This window comes from Phocoena sinus, chromosome 6 (assembly GCF_008692025.1).
Source record: "Phocoena sinus isolate mPhoSin1 chromosome 6, mPhoSin1.pri, whole genome shotgun sequence".
In the NCBI taxonomy this organism is placed as follows: domain Eukaryota; kingdom Metazoa; phylum Chordata; class Mammalia; order Artiodactyla; family Phocoenidae; genus Phocoena; species Phocoena sinus.
In genome coordinates, this window is record NC_045768.1 from 38,236,214 (window position 1) to 38,251,259 (window position 15,046).

Sequence of the window (15,046 nt, forward strand, 5' to 3'; positions counted from 1 at the left end):
TGGGAAAGGAAACAGTTAATCGAGTCCAGGAAGCACAGAGAGTCCCATACAGGATAAATCCAAGGAGAAATACGCCGAGACACATATTAATCAAACTGTCAAAAATTAAATACAAAGAAAACATATTAAAAGCAGCAAGGGAAAAACAACATATAACATACAAGGGAATCCCCATAAGTTTAACAGCTGATCTTTCAGCAGAAACTCTGCAAGCCAGAAGGGACTGGCAGGACATATTTAAAGTGATGAAGGAAAAAAACCTGCAACCAAGATTACTCTACCCAGCAAGGATCTCATTCAGATTTGATGGAGAAATTAAAACCTTTACAGACAAGCAAAAGCTGAGAGAGTTGAGCACCACCAAACCAGCTCTACAACAACTGCTAAAGGAACTTCTCTAGGCAAGAAACACATGAGAAGAAAAGACCTACAATAATGAACCCAAAACAATTAAGAAAATGGGAATAGGAACATACATATCGATAATTACTTAAATGTAAATGGACTAAATGCTGCCACCAAAAGACACAGTTTGGCTGAATGGATACAAAAACAAGACCCATATATTAGCTGTCTACAAAAGACCCACTTCAGACCTAGAGACACATACAGACTGAAAGTAAGGGGATGGAAAAAGATATTTCATGCAAATGGAAACCAAAAGAGAGGTGGAGTAGCAATTCTCATATCAGACAAAATAGACTTTAAAATAAGGACTATTAGAAGAGACAAAGAAGGACACTACATAATGATCAAGGGATCGATCCAAGAAGAAGATATAACAATTGTAAGTATTTATGTACCCAACATAGGAGCACCTCAATACATAAGGCAAATACTAACAGCCATAAAAGGGGAAATCGACAGTAACACATTCATAGTAGGGGACTTTACCACCCCACTTTCACCAATGGACAGATCATCCAAAATGAAAATTAATAATGAAACACAAGCTTTAAATGATACATTAAACAAGATGGACTTAATTGATATTTATAGGACATTCCATCCCAAAACAACAGAATACACATTTTTCTCTAGCACTCATGGAAGATTCTCCAGGATAGATCATATCTTGGGTCACAAATCAAGCCTTGGTAAATTTAAGAAAATTGAAATTGTATCAAGTATCGTTTCCAACCACAATGCTATGAGACTAGATATCCATTACAGGAAAATACCTGTAAAAAATACAAACACATGGAGGCTAAACAATACACTACTTAATAACGAAGTGATCACTGAAGAAATCAAAGAGGAGATCAAAAAATACCTAGAAAAAAATGACAATGGAGACACGACGACCCAAAATCTATGGGATGCAGCAAAAGCAGTTCTAAGGGGGAAGTTTATAGCAATACAAGCCCACCTTAAGAAATAGGAAACATCTCGAATAAACCACCTAACCTTGCACCTAAAGCAATTAGAGAAAGAACAAAACACCCCAAAGTTAGCAGAAGGAAAGAAATCATAAAAATCAGATCAGAAATAAATGAAAAAAAATGAAGGAAATAATAGCAATGATCAATAAAACTAAAAGCTGGTTCTTTGAGAAGATAAACAAAATTGATAAACCATTAGCCAGACTTATCAAGAAAAAAAGGGAGAAGACTCAAATCAATAGAATTAGAAATGAAAAAGGAGAAGTAACAACTGACATTGCAGAAATACAAAAGATCATGAGAGATTACTACAAGCAACTCTATGCCAATAAAATGGACAACCTGGAAGAAATGGACAAATTCTTAGAAAGGCACAACCTGCCAAGACTGAATCAGGAAGAAATAGAAAATATGAACAGACCAATGACAAGCACTGAAATTGAAACTGTGATTAAAAATCTTCCAACAAACAAAAGCCCAGGACCAGGTGGCTTCACAGGCGAATTCTATCAAACATTTAGAGAAGAGCTAACACCTATCATTCTCAAACTCTTCCAAAATATAGCAGAGGGAGGAACACTCCCAAATTCCTTCTACAAGGCCACCATCTCCCTGATACCAAAACCAGACAAGGATGTCACAAAGAAAGAAAACTACAGGCCAATATCACTGATAAACATAGATGCAAAAATCCTCAACAAAATACTAGCAAACAGAATCCAACAGCACATTAAACAGATCATACACCATGATCAAGTGGGATTTATTCCAGGAATGCAAGGATTCTTCAATATACGCAAATCAATCAATGTGATACACCATATTAACAAACTGAAGGAGAAAAACAATATGATCATCTCAATAGATGCAGAGAAAGCTTTCGACAAAATTCAACACCCATTTATAATAAAAACCCTGCAGAAAGCAGGCATAGAGGGAACTTTCCTCAACATAATGAAGGCCATATATGACAAACCCACAGCCAACATTGTCGTCAATGGTGAAAAACTGAAAGCATTTCCACTAAGATCAGGAACAAGACAAGGTTGCCCACTCTCACCACTGTTATTCAACATAGTTTTGGAAGTTTTAGCCACAGCAATCAGAGAAGAAAAGGAAATAAAAGGAATCAAAATTGGAAAAGAAGAAGTAAAGCTGTCACTGTTTGCAGATGACGTGATACTATACATAGAGAATCCTAAAGATGCTACCAGAAAACTACTAGAGCTAATCAATGAATTTGGTAAAGTAGCAGGATACAAAATTAATACACAGAAAGCTCTGGCATTCCTATACGCTAATGATGAAAAATCTGAAAGTGAAATCAGGAAAACACTCCCATTTACCACTGCAACAAAAAGAATAAAATATCTAGGAATAAACCTACCTAAGGAGACAAAAGACCTGTATGCAGAAAATTATAAGACACTGATGAAAGAAATTAAAGATGATACAAATAGATGGAGAGATATACCATGTTCTTGGATTGGAAGAATCAACATTGTGAAAATGACTCTACTACCCAAAGCAATCTACAGGTTCAATGCAATCTCTATCAGACTACCACTGGCATTTTTCACAGAACTAGAACAAAAAATTTCACAATATGTATGGAAACACAAAAGGCCCCAAATAGCCAAAGAATCTTGAGAACGAAAAACGGAGCTGGAGGAATCAGGCTCCCTGACTTCAGACTATACTACAAAGCTACAGTAATCAAGACAGTATGATACTGGCACAAAAACAGAAAGATAGATCAATGGAGCAGGATAGAAAGCCCAGAGATAAACCCACGCACGTATGGTCACCTTATCTTTGATAAAGGAGGCAGGAATGTACAGTGGAGAAAGGACAGCCTCTTCAATAAGTGGTGCTGGGAAAACTGGACAGGTACATGTAAAAGTATGAGATTAGATCACTCCCTAACACCATACACAAAAATAAGCTCAAAATGGATTAAAGACCTAAATGTAAGGCCAGAAACTATCAAACTCTTAGAAGAAAACATAGGAAGAACACTCTATGACATAAATCACAGCAAGATCCTTTCTGACCCACCTCCTAGAGTAATGGAAATAAAAACAAAAATAAACAAATGGGACCTAATGAAACTTCAAAGCTTTTGCACAGCAAAGGAAACCATAAACAAGACCAAAAGACAACCCTCAGAATGCGAGAAAATATTTGCAAATGAAGCAACTGACAAAGGATTAATCTCCAAAATTTATAAGCAGCTCATGCAGCTTAATAACAAAAAACCAAACAACCCAATCCAAAAATGGGCATTTCTCCAAAGAAGATATACAGACTGCCAACAAACACATGAAAGAATGTTCAACATCACTAATCATTAGAGAAATGCAAATCAAAACTACAATGAGATATCATCTCACACCAGTCAGAATGGCCATCATCAAAAAATCTAGAAACAATAAATGCTGGAGAGGGTGTGGAGAAAAGGGAACCCTCTTGCACTCTTGGTGGGGATGTAAATTGATACAGCCACTGTGGAGAACAGTATGGAGGTTCCTAAAAAACTACAAATAGAACTACCATATGACCCAGCAATCCCACTACTGGGCATATACCCTGAGAAAACCATAATTCAAAAAGAATCATGTATCAAAATGTTCACTGCAGCTCTATTTACAATAGCCCGCAGATGGAAACAACCTAAATGTCCATCATCGGATGAATGGATAAAGAAGATGTGGCACATATATACAATGGAATATTACTCAGCCATAAAAAGAAATGAAATTGAGCTATTTGTAATGAGATGGATAGACCTGTAGTCTGTCATACAGAGTGAAGCAAGTCAGAAAGAGAGAGACAAATACCAATGCTAACACATATATATGGAATTTAAGAAAAAAAAAATGTCATGAAGAACCAGGGGTAAGACGGGAATAAAGACACAGATCTACTAGAGAATGGACTTGAGGATATCGGGAGGGGGGAGGGTAAGCTGGGAGAAAGTGAGAGAGTGGCATGGACATATATACACTACCAAACGTAAAATAGATAGCTAGTGGGCAGCAGCCGCATAGCACAGGGAGATCAGCTTGGTGCTTTGTGATCGCCTGGAGGGGTGGGATAGGGAGGGTGGGAGGGAGGGAGACGCAAGAGGGAAGAGATATGGGAACATATGTATATATATAACTGATTCATTTCGTTGTAAAGCAGAAACTAAGACACCATTGTAAAGCAATTATACTCCAATAAAGATGTTAAAAAAAAAAGAAAAGAAAATGCAGCTTTTCATTAAAGTTAAACAAATAGGTTTCTAATTATGCTAATATGATACTTTCATTAGTTTCTCCAACATAATTTTTGGTTCTACTTGCCAGTTTCTTGAGTCGGTTTACATTATTTTTTTGCCTAGGTTGTTACACTAACATCCTAGTTGTCTTCTCTGCCTCTGTGACTTTTCTCCTTTCACCGTTTCCAGGCTGCTTTATTATTAATCTCAACCTCAAATCTCAGTTTACTTTATTGCTTCAATCTCCACTGTAGCTCCCTATTGCTTATATGATAAAATACTTGTGACATACAAAGAATGAGATTGATTTTTAATTTTTTCTTATAAATGATCTAATTTTCTTTAATAGCGAGTACACACGGGGAAAGCATAAGGAAGAAGCTGAATTATCTATTAGCGAAATGTTTGAATAAATACCCATAACTTTCTCCTAGGTTCCCAAGAGTTACTTCTGAGCTAGATGAACCTCAATCCAGGCCCAGGCTCCAAGGGGTCTCCTACACTCTGTGCCACCGTGAAATGTGGGACAGTTAAAAATTCCAGCAATTTTAATGTCTTACGTATTCTTACAACAAACCACCATATATTGAGCCTTATGAAGCCTCCTCTTGTAATGGAAGGAGCTTCACTAACACATTCAGTCTTACTTACTGTTTGAGGTACTGAAACTTGGTGTGTTTTTTGAACTAGTAACCTTGTTCTTGGTATACATTGAGTGTAAACTGATTAATTCAACTCTATTCAACAAATGGATTTTTTTTTTTCAACAAATGGATTTTGTATTATACCTTAGGGTATGTATATGTCACCAAGTAACCTGAACTTTTTTAATTCCCTGATTTATTCGAAACAAAATTTGTTATTTTTTCACTAATCAAGAAATAAATCAAATCTATTTCTTGTAAAAAATTTGGAAATTAGAATAGCAGTAGAAAAAAATGAAAACATAAACCATATGTAGCCTTGCCACCAAAAGCAAGACTTTAACATTATTTTAGATTTGGGGAATTTCCTTCCAGTTTTTCCTTTCTTTCTATGCATAGCAATCCCACTCCGTCTTAGTCCTCACCTTCCAGACTGTAGAAGAACTACACATAAAACTCACGTCCTGAAAAGCTAGCGATCTTAAAGGGCCCCACCTGGATAAAATGCATGGTCTACTCACCACAGCTAATCCCCTTTTACCGGCCAGGGTTCAGTCAGGGAAGCGAAGCTCTCATGAGTGTTATCGGAACAGGGGATTTATTACGGAAATTAGACTTTATACAAATGTGGCCCCCTGCCCTGCTGGGGAAGTGAAGATCTGGAAGTGGAAGTTGAAGGAGCAGAGAAAAAATTATTAATACATCCTCCTGATGCCCACTAGCAATCTCCTGAAATCAGAGCTTGAAGAGAAATATGAGAAACCCAGCATGTCCTGCCACCAAATTGGGACAATGAAGGGGGAGCTTAAGGAAATGTCCTTGGGAAGCTGTTGTTTCTGTGCAGCTACTGCCTCTGCAGATGTGCAGCCGGCAATGGGAGGTGGGCCTGGAGCAGGGGCTGTAGGCTTGGCGAGTGGAAGTTCATCTCGCTGAGTCCATGCATAGCCTTCAGCTCTCCTGACCTGGCCACTATTTTTATTAGCCCAATGGGCAAGGATGGGGTCGCTCAGAAAAGATGCTGACCAACATCCACGGAATAGGTCGTCTTGGTCACTTGATCATTAAACTTCTCTGCTGTGAGACATAAAGATCTTCTCATATTTTGCTTATTCTGAGAGACCTACCCACTTATTTCTCCCCAGACCTCCTTCTACCAACTTTTAAGTGGTATTCCTTCAAGTTTCTGATCATCCAACCAAACCATTAGTCACTGCCCTTGAATCCATATAGTTCCATACCTTGCTCTCTCTCCTTCCAGGCAAAAATGAATAACCAGGTAGACTGCTCAAAAGTTCTGCCTACCGTCAGGATGTTCCCTCACCACCGTCCTTCATGCCACTCCTAAATGAGGCTGTGTAACAACTGCCTACTTTTAGATGCTGCCAGCTTTTCATGCAAAACCACCTATAAAGCAAGCCTGAATTTTTTCTTTCTTGGTCAGCTGGTCATACGGAACTCCTTAGGGGTAGGTTGAGAGAAAAGAGGGAACGCGGCAGAAGTAGGAACCATGAAAATCTGAGCAACGTCCTCATGGGGAGTCTCAAATACAGCATTCCTACTTGATGATGGCGTGCTACTGTGCCCGCCCAATCTTATGGCTTGGTGTATCAGACAGCTCAGTGTTAATGGATTCCCTGGTCAGAAGCACCATTATGTGGAATGCCATAATGATAACAAGGTATTCTGTAGGTCTACAGCCTATCATCAGGCATTCAATCTCTAGTAGGGCCAAGCAGCAAGCCAGCAGCTGTTTCTTCAAAGAACTGTTAACTGCAGAGGATAGCCTAGCTTTGCTCTTAAACCTTAAAATTCTGCACTGTGGTTTCCTAAAGGGGAGCAAAGGCTCCACACACATTCCCCATCTGCCAGTGAAGCTCACTTTTTTCAAACTATATGAAAGAATGCACCTTTCCAGGCCTCCTCCTTTACACAATACTGTCCTGTAGAACTTTATTGCTCTCGTTCTGATACGCAGGGCTGTTTCCCCTTCCTCTGCCGTCGCATAATGAGGAAACCGCTTGGGAAACCTGCGTCTTAGAGTGAAACTGAAAGATCATACTTTTCTAGGATAGACGTGGGAGGAGGAAACAGGGAAAGAGTTTTTCTTAAACTAGAGTCCTCGAGAATCCCAAAGGCCTCTGTCTGTATAGAGCAGCTTTGACTCCTGCTTTGGAGGAGTGCTTGTGACTCCTCCAAAGCAGGAGTGTGGGGGGAGGGTGTCTATAAATCCTTCTTTGGACCGGCAGGCAAGACCCAAAAGAAAACCTGACTCAGAAGCCAAGGTTAGAAGGGACATCTAAAGATCATCAAACACTCAACAAATTGGAAAGAACATTAGCCCAGGGAGAAAAAAGCCATATTTGTCCCAGCTCTGTTGTTAGCCAGGTGATAGAGAACTGGTGGGCTGACTCTGTGAGCATCCTTCTGGAAGAAACGCAGTAATAGGGAATCTGGGCTCAAAGCTCCAGATTCTGAGCTGTTACACCTTCTCATCACCTATCTCAGTAAGGTGTGGCAATAATGTGTAATTTCTTTGCTCTGATGGAAATTTCAACCTCGACGGAACCCAGTCAAAAGGATTGGGGGGACATCTGGGATTGGAGGAGAAGGGATAAAGAGTGCTTTCTTACAAATGAAGTGATTTAATTTACTCTGTCAAAACCCTGGCCAGATCAGATGTCAGCTCTTCTGGGAAGCATCCCTGTGTGCCCCAGGTGGAATGTTTTGTTCCTTTCTGAGTCCGCCCGCCCCACCCCCCACCCCCCAGTCTGTTGCTTATATTTCTGCTGAGCCCTTTTTTCAGTATGCTTTGGATTGCAGTTAAGACCCGGGATGTCAGCATTCTCCTCTCACTAGGCCACTTGTTCTCCTCTGGGATATCAAAACCCAGGATGCAGCAATCAGCAACAAAGGGTACTGTAAGTAATTTACAACTAATGGTAGGTAAAATAACATCATACAAGTGATTCAAGTTGACATCTATGATATGTTTCAAGCCTTTTAGTGCTGCTTTGACTTGCTAGCATTCAAATGCAATGTCTTAGGTATAGGAGACATGGGAGAGAAAGAGCTAATGCACCAGAAATTGTTCATAACTCCAAGTTTGCTCTTGAGAGTGTCTTGCACATATTAATGCCATCCATTAAGTAAGTCAAGATAAAAAATATCGAGAACTGCTGTGTTAGAATGAGAACTCCTTGAGAGAAGGTTCCCTGATTCACCAGTCCCTGTATTAACTATGTTGTCCAGCACAGTGATATGCACTTAATGATAATAAGGGAAATAGAGTAAGGAAACTAAAGAAAATGGAAAGACCAAAGTAAATAAATATCAGGGTGAGGTGTGGGAGAGGGGAAAAAAAGAAAGTCATAATTTCCTGATGGGGTTTGAGTGAGTGAGTTATGTAACTTGTATAACAAAGTCACAAGACCTTTTAATAATAAACAATAGACATGTATTTCTCATACGTCTGGGGTCAGCTGGGTTTTGGCAAGGTGGCTCTGCTGACCTTGGCTGGGCTTTTTCACGTGCCTGGGGGTCAGCTGGCTGTCAGTCTGTCTGACCTTCATTGAGACAACTAGGGCTGAAGCTGCTCCATGTTTCTCTTCTTCTGGCAGGCACATTTCCACGGTGATAGTGAGGATGCAAGAGAGGTCACATGGCAACACACAAGGGCTTTGGAGGCATAGGTTCAAAATTGGCCTGCTATCACTTTTGCATAATTATTGGCTAAGGAGGTCATAAGACCAGCTCACATTCAAGAAATGGAGAAAGGGACTATGCCTTTTCTTTTGTTTTTAAGGCAGAGATGCTTATTTGTTTATAAATTTATTTATTTTTGGCCGCGTTGGGTTTTTGTTGCTGCGCATGGGCTTTCTCTAGTGGTGGTGAGCGGGGGCTACTCTTTGCTGCGGTGCACAGGCTTATTGCGGTGGCTTCTCTTGTTGCGGAGCACAGGCTCTAGGCGCATGGGCTTCAGTAGTGGTGGTGTGCGGGCTCAGTAGTCGTGGCTCGCGTGCTCTAGAGCGTAGGCTCAGTAGTTGTGGCGCATGGGCTTAGTTGCTCCATGGCATATGGGATCTTCCCGGACCAGGGATCGAACCTGTTTCCCCTGCATTGGCAGGTGGGTTCTTAACCACTGCACCACCAGGGAAGTCTGGGACAATGTCTTTTTAATGAGTAACCACAAATTCACGAGAGAAGGGGTGGATACTGGGACTGTGAAGAGCTGGGGCCATCACTGCAATGGACCACAGATTCTGAGAAGACTACCCCACGCAGGAGGATTGGAGCCTAGGATTGAGGACTTTTTGTTTAGTGAAGTTTCACACTTCCAAAACTCTTCTGTTTTAACTTCTGGTGTTGGAATGTTTCTCAGTTGTGATGTTCACCAGGATACAAGTGCTCTGAACAGATTTTATCACATAGCAGCAAAAGGCAGCCATTCTTTTACATTAGACTTTATATCTGCAAGGGCTATACAAACAAACATTGTGCTGAGAAGGGGACATGGCTCCTGGAGCCTGTCCCTTTTCTAAGCACGGGCCACTGAACATGAATACTCCTGCCTCTGGCAAAGGACTTCAACCAGAGCTCTGTCGCCATTTCTGGTTCATTGTTCCTCTCAAGGGCTCCTGGGGGGAGTCAGAGAAATAAATCAGGACGTATAAGATAGTCCCTCCAGCAGCTCTTGGGTAGTAAATATGTATAACACTGGAAATGCTCCTGATTGCTCTCCATTTATTTCTGCAGCTACCAGTTTCCTCTCTTGCCTTCTGTAAAGTTTAAAACAACATCAATTTTTAAGGACTTAAAGTGCTTTTCTATTTAAAATCAAACAAGACAAGCATCATTTTCATTCTGGGACTGTGCTTTGCTTCTTGAAGTGTAGTGAATATATAGATACCCACTGAAAAATAATAATAATAAAAAGGCTAAGTGATGGAAATGAGTAATTGCTTGGCAGCAAGTCTGCAGGGAGAGCACTGACACTGCATGGCACATATTTCATGAATAATGAGAGAAGTCTCAGAGCTGTGCAATCACTGCCTATTGGGTCAGAAATTTCACATTAGTGGATTCATCAGAGCAGATCTGTGTCATAAAGACACTCTTTCCTGAGGTAAACACACCCTTTCCTTCACTGAACTGGCATCTCTTAGTTTTATAGTAGATACAGCTGAGACGTGAGAGAGAGGAGGGACATAAGTGGATTAGGAGTAGTTTATATCCATATCATTCAACCTGCTTATTTGGATAGAAAGAATGTTTTTAACAGAGATGAGCTAGTATGTCTGTGGATAACAAAGGGCTTAAGAAAGCATTACAGAAATAGAGTCAAAAATGCATGCCTAGTTCTATGAAATGTTGCTTAGAGGTGATTGAAACTCAGAATTTTAACGCTGTGAGAGGGACTTTAGATCTTTTGTTCTAGGAGTACCTTGGTGTGGCTAAATGCTTTTCACCAAATGTTCCTGTTATTTCTGGTCCACTGTACAATTTTACTTCCTGTCCTCTTGCAGTTAGAGGTAGTCATATGACTTGAGTTGATGAAGTTGTATGCAATGAACTGTGAACAGAAGTGATGTGGTCTTTTCTGGATGAACCTTTAAGAGGCAGTGTGCAATCTGCCATGCTGCCTTTTTTCTTCTACCAATGAACTGGGTCTACAGTGCAGATGATGGCTGCTCAATCAGCTTAGGTCCTAGAGAAAGAACGGCACACGGCAATGCCCCCAGATAACCCTTGATGGATATGTAACATGACTGGGAAATAAATGTTTTGAGCCAGAAAGATTGTGGATTCTTTGTTACTACAGCACACCTTAGCCTACCCTGACTGATACACTGAGTACTTTCTTTGCTGCTTTTGCTCAAAGCATCCTAGATATGGCATGGTGGTTAAGAACACTGTATTTTAAAGTCAGATACAATTATATTTGAAAGACAGTTTGAGTGACTATCAGTCCATATAAGACAGAAACCATAATAGTTTTGTTAGGATTAAATAAGGTAATGCATTTAAGATCTTAAGAGTAGCGCCAATCACCCTTCCAATCATCATTAACAAATGCCTGTTAGAGAAGACAGATAGGCAGTTGTACTAAACCAGGAGTCAAACTTTCCCCTCAGAAATAAGTGATATTCTTTCATTAAAAGCATGCACATTCCATAATCTACAAAACTCTACGTTGTCTTCTTTTATTCTTAATGGAACAACAGAATATTGGGATAAAGAGCACCGTAGTTACAATCTCATCCAAACACTTGAGAAACCAAATCCAGAGAAGTATGGAATTTATCCAGAGACACATGCCTGCTTAGTGGAAGAGGCAGAATTAGGGCTAGGGCCACCATGTAATTTACCATCCAAATAGGACATTTTTGAATGTGAAGGGAGAAAATTGTTAGCAACTGTGCCAGAAGAACAGGTGGAAACTTGGACTTTCCCAGGCAAACCAGAACATATGGTCACCCTGATTAGGATTTACTTTCCCAGACTCTATGCCTGGTGTCACTTCCCTTCCCAGCAGATGTCTTAATCCTATTGGTGTAAGAAACTCTTCATCATTCGAGGTGGCACAGCGCTTAAGAATCCACCTGCCAATGCAGGGGACACAGGTTCAATCCCTGGTCCGGGAAGAACCCAGACCGTGGAGCAACTAAGCCCGCGTGCCACAGCTACTGAAGCCTGTATGCCTAGAGCCCGTGCTCCACAACAAGAGAAGCCAGCGCAATGAGAAGCCCGCGCACCACAACGAAGAGGGGCCCCCACTCACCGCGACTAGAGAAAGCCCGGCGCAGCAACGAAGACCCAACACAGCCAAACATAAATTAAAAAAAAAAAAAAGAGAAACTCTTCATCATGCTACATCTAAAGATATAGGGAAGGAAGGAGGAAACAAGAAAAAAGTTTTCCATTTTGACATTCTTTGTAAATCATCTTTACTTCCCCCCCCCCCCCCCAATTCTTGCTTTCTTTGGCTTACTTTCTTTGCCACTTACAAGTTTAACTATTTACTTCAGTAACTGACTTGCTTTAAGCAGTTATGGCTACTGATTACGTTAATGGGCCTGCATTTGAAAAAAGTTTCCGCTGCATGGCAGAGCCCAGAGGCGATTTACTGGGAAAGCAGTAACAGCAGCAGCAAGAAAAACAAAGAGATATCTTCAGAAAATGAGCAATATAGAGGAGAATATAGCCAAAATGGGAACTGAAATGATCAGTGGAACTTCTCCAGAAATAACACACCCACTTATTCATACTCAGACAAGTTTCTAAAGGAGACTGGCTCTCCCTCTGTCTGTGTACAGATGAGAAACCATATTTTTGAAGATATGTGAAATTAACTCACAAGAAAAACCAAAGGTCCAGAAAACATATTCTGGTGTTCTCTTCAAGTTCCAATCCAAAAGTGAAAATAAGCCTTGTAGAAGAGAAAGGCCATGTGAGTGGCTTACGTGCTGGGGACCCTTCTCCATTCCTGAGCGAGGGGACTCCTCCAGCCCCCTCATGTGTGGATGGGCCATGTGCTTCTGGCTAGTCTGTTGTGTCCCTTTCTAAAATTAGAGCTGCCTGTCCTATGAGGAAGCCTCAGGAGAATGTGTTGGCAAAGCATGGCCTTTTAGACCTTTCCCTATCAAAACTGTAAGAAGTGGTGCAAATATAATGGGTAACAAAAAGAGGATGGCAGAGGAGATATACCCTGGGCAGTTCTGCTGTGGCTTAACTGCATCCCCGAGGCACTTTAATATCACATTGGCTGTGCTTGCCCTGTTGTTTCCACCTGCTGCATTATGCTGCAAGGTCAGCACGTGAAGACTGAACCCGTGCTGAACTTCCCACTGCAATGTGCTTTTTCTCATTATTTGGAGTCTGGAGATGGGTAGTGAGTACTCCCATAACACCCTGTAGCGTGCTCCCTTCCTTCCTCTCCAGTCTCAGGCTTTGCTATCTGGACTCACCATCCTCCAGCCACACCGCCCTTCATGCTCCTCATACAGGCTGAGCTTGGTTAGGCTTCCAGGGCCTCTGTATCCCTTCTTTACCTGGGATGCTCTCTCTGCTGATCCTCTCAAGGCTGGCTATTCTTTATCATTTAAAATTCAGGGACTTCCTCTGACTACGGCATCAATGTAAGTTAGAAATATATTTCCAGAAGACTTCCTGGAATCTAATAGGTCCTCAATAAATATTTCTTGAAAATATTAGTTAATGAATGAATGAGTGAATTACATATTGGTTCTGGAATCAAATGACCAAAGAGCTTATTCTTTAAGGCCATCTGAGACCTGATGGGAGACTTCCTCCTCTAGCATGCCATATCTTTTTTTTTTTTTTGCGGTACACAGGCCTCTCACCGCTGTGGCCTCGCCCATTGCGGAGTACAGGCTCCGGACGCGCAGGCTCAGCAGCCATGGCTCACGGGCCCAGCCGCTCCGCGGCACGTGGGATCCTCCCGCACCGGGGCACGAACCCACGTCCCCTGCATCGGCAGGCGGACTCTCAACCACTGCGCCACCAGGGAAGCCCATAGCATGCTATTTCTAAGGGTTCTGTACAAGATGCAATAGAACCAAAGGAATTCAGAATGCTTAAGAAAGACAATGATCCAGATGGATGGAAATTCAGATGATCCAGACTTTCTATTGTAGCCAATGTAGGGTCATTCCTGCTGTGTTTGCTCTGTCTCCTTCCCAGCTCTGCTCATTTCTCTACCTTATCTAGTCTCATTCTCTGCCTCCGCTCAGCCCTAGAATTACCAAATGTATCCTAAGTTTCACTCTACTTTGTGAAACCAATGTTTTAAAAAAGGCACTTTATCTCTAAGCCACTTAACAAGATTCTTTAAAACGCTGTTTCATTACAGTTGATTGACTCAGAAAGATCTATACACTCGTTCTAATTTTCTGACCAGATGCTTTTCTGTGCTTATCTTTTAGGAACAAAAACATCACATTTTCTCCTACCTCTTGACTAAAGTCAAGAAGCTCCAGCCCAGTGAAACTCAAATTGGGTTGAATTGGAATGGTTAGGCTCTGAGTGATTTCATCAAACGTGTTTTCGCACAATGGGCTCTAAATCAAGTTCAAGTTCAGGAGGAGACGTTGTGTGACTCTGAGTTCCAAAGAATGGCAATCTTTGTCTTCCATGCCATTACTTATTTGAGAATGGGGAGGGGAAAGCATTGATGGAGCTACTCTATTATAATGCTTTAGGTCATTCATTCCATCTTAAGAAAGCTCTGTGACATCAAGTAGTGCAAAGTTTTTATTTTATGGGTGTCAGAACCAGAAAGAGTAACTTAGCAAAGGATATGGAATGATTTACATGATGGCCTAAATTTTCTTGACTCTATTATATTATTATTAAATTTTCTTGATTGCATTATATTATTATTACTTGACTCCATTTACTCTTTAGTCTCTCTCTTTTTCTCTTTCTCTTCCTTTCCCCCACCCCCTCCTAGTCTAGTCTATAAGGTCCTAAAATGCATAGATATGCCCTTTATTTTGCTTTCCTTTTAACTGACACACATCGAAAGACACCATAGACGGAGAAGTGCAGACAATCCGATCAGTCAGGTGAATATGCTGGATCTCTTCTGTTTGTCCCTACAGATTCAATTCCCACATTTCTCCACCTTGATCTATGCCCCAGGCAACTGACCTTTAAAGACCCATCATCTGGCCTCTTGCCTGGCATCCAGTTGGGTTCAGTGAAAGGGAGCTCCTGGCAGGGATTGGAGGGCAGGAGCA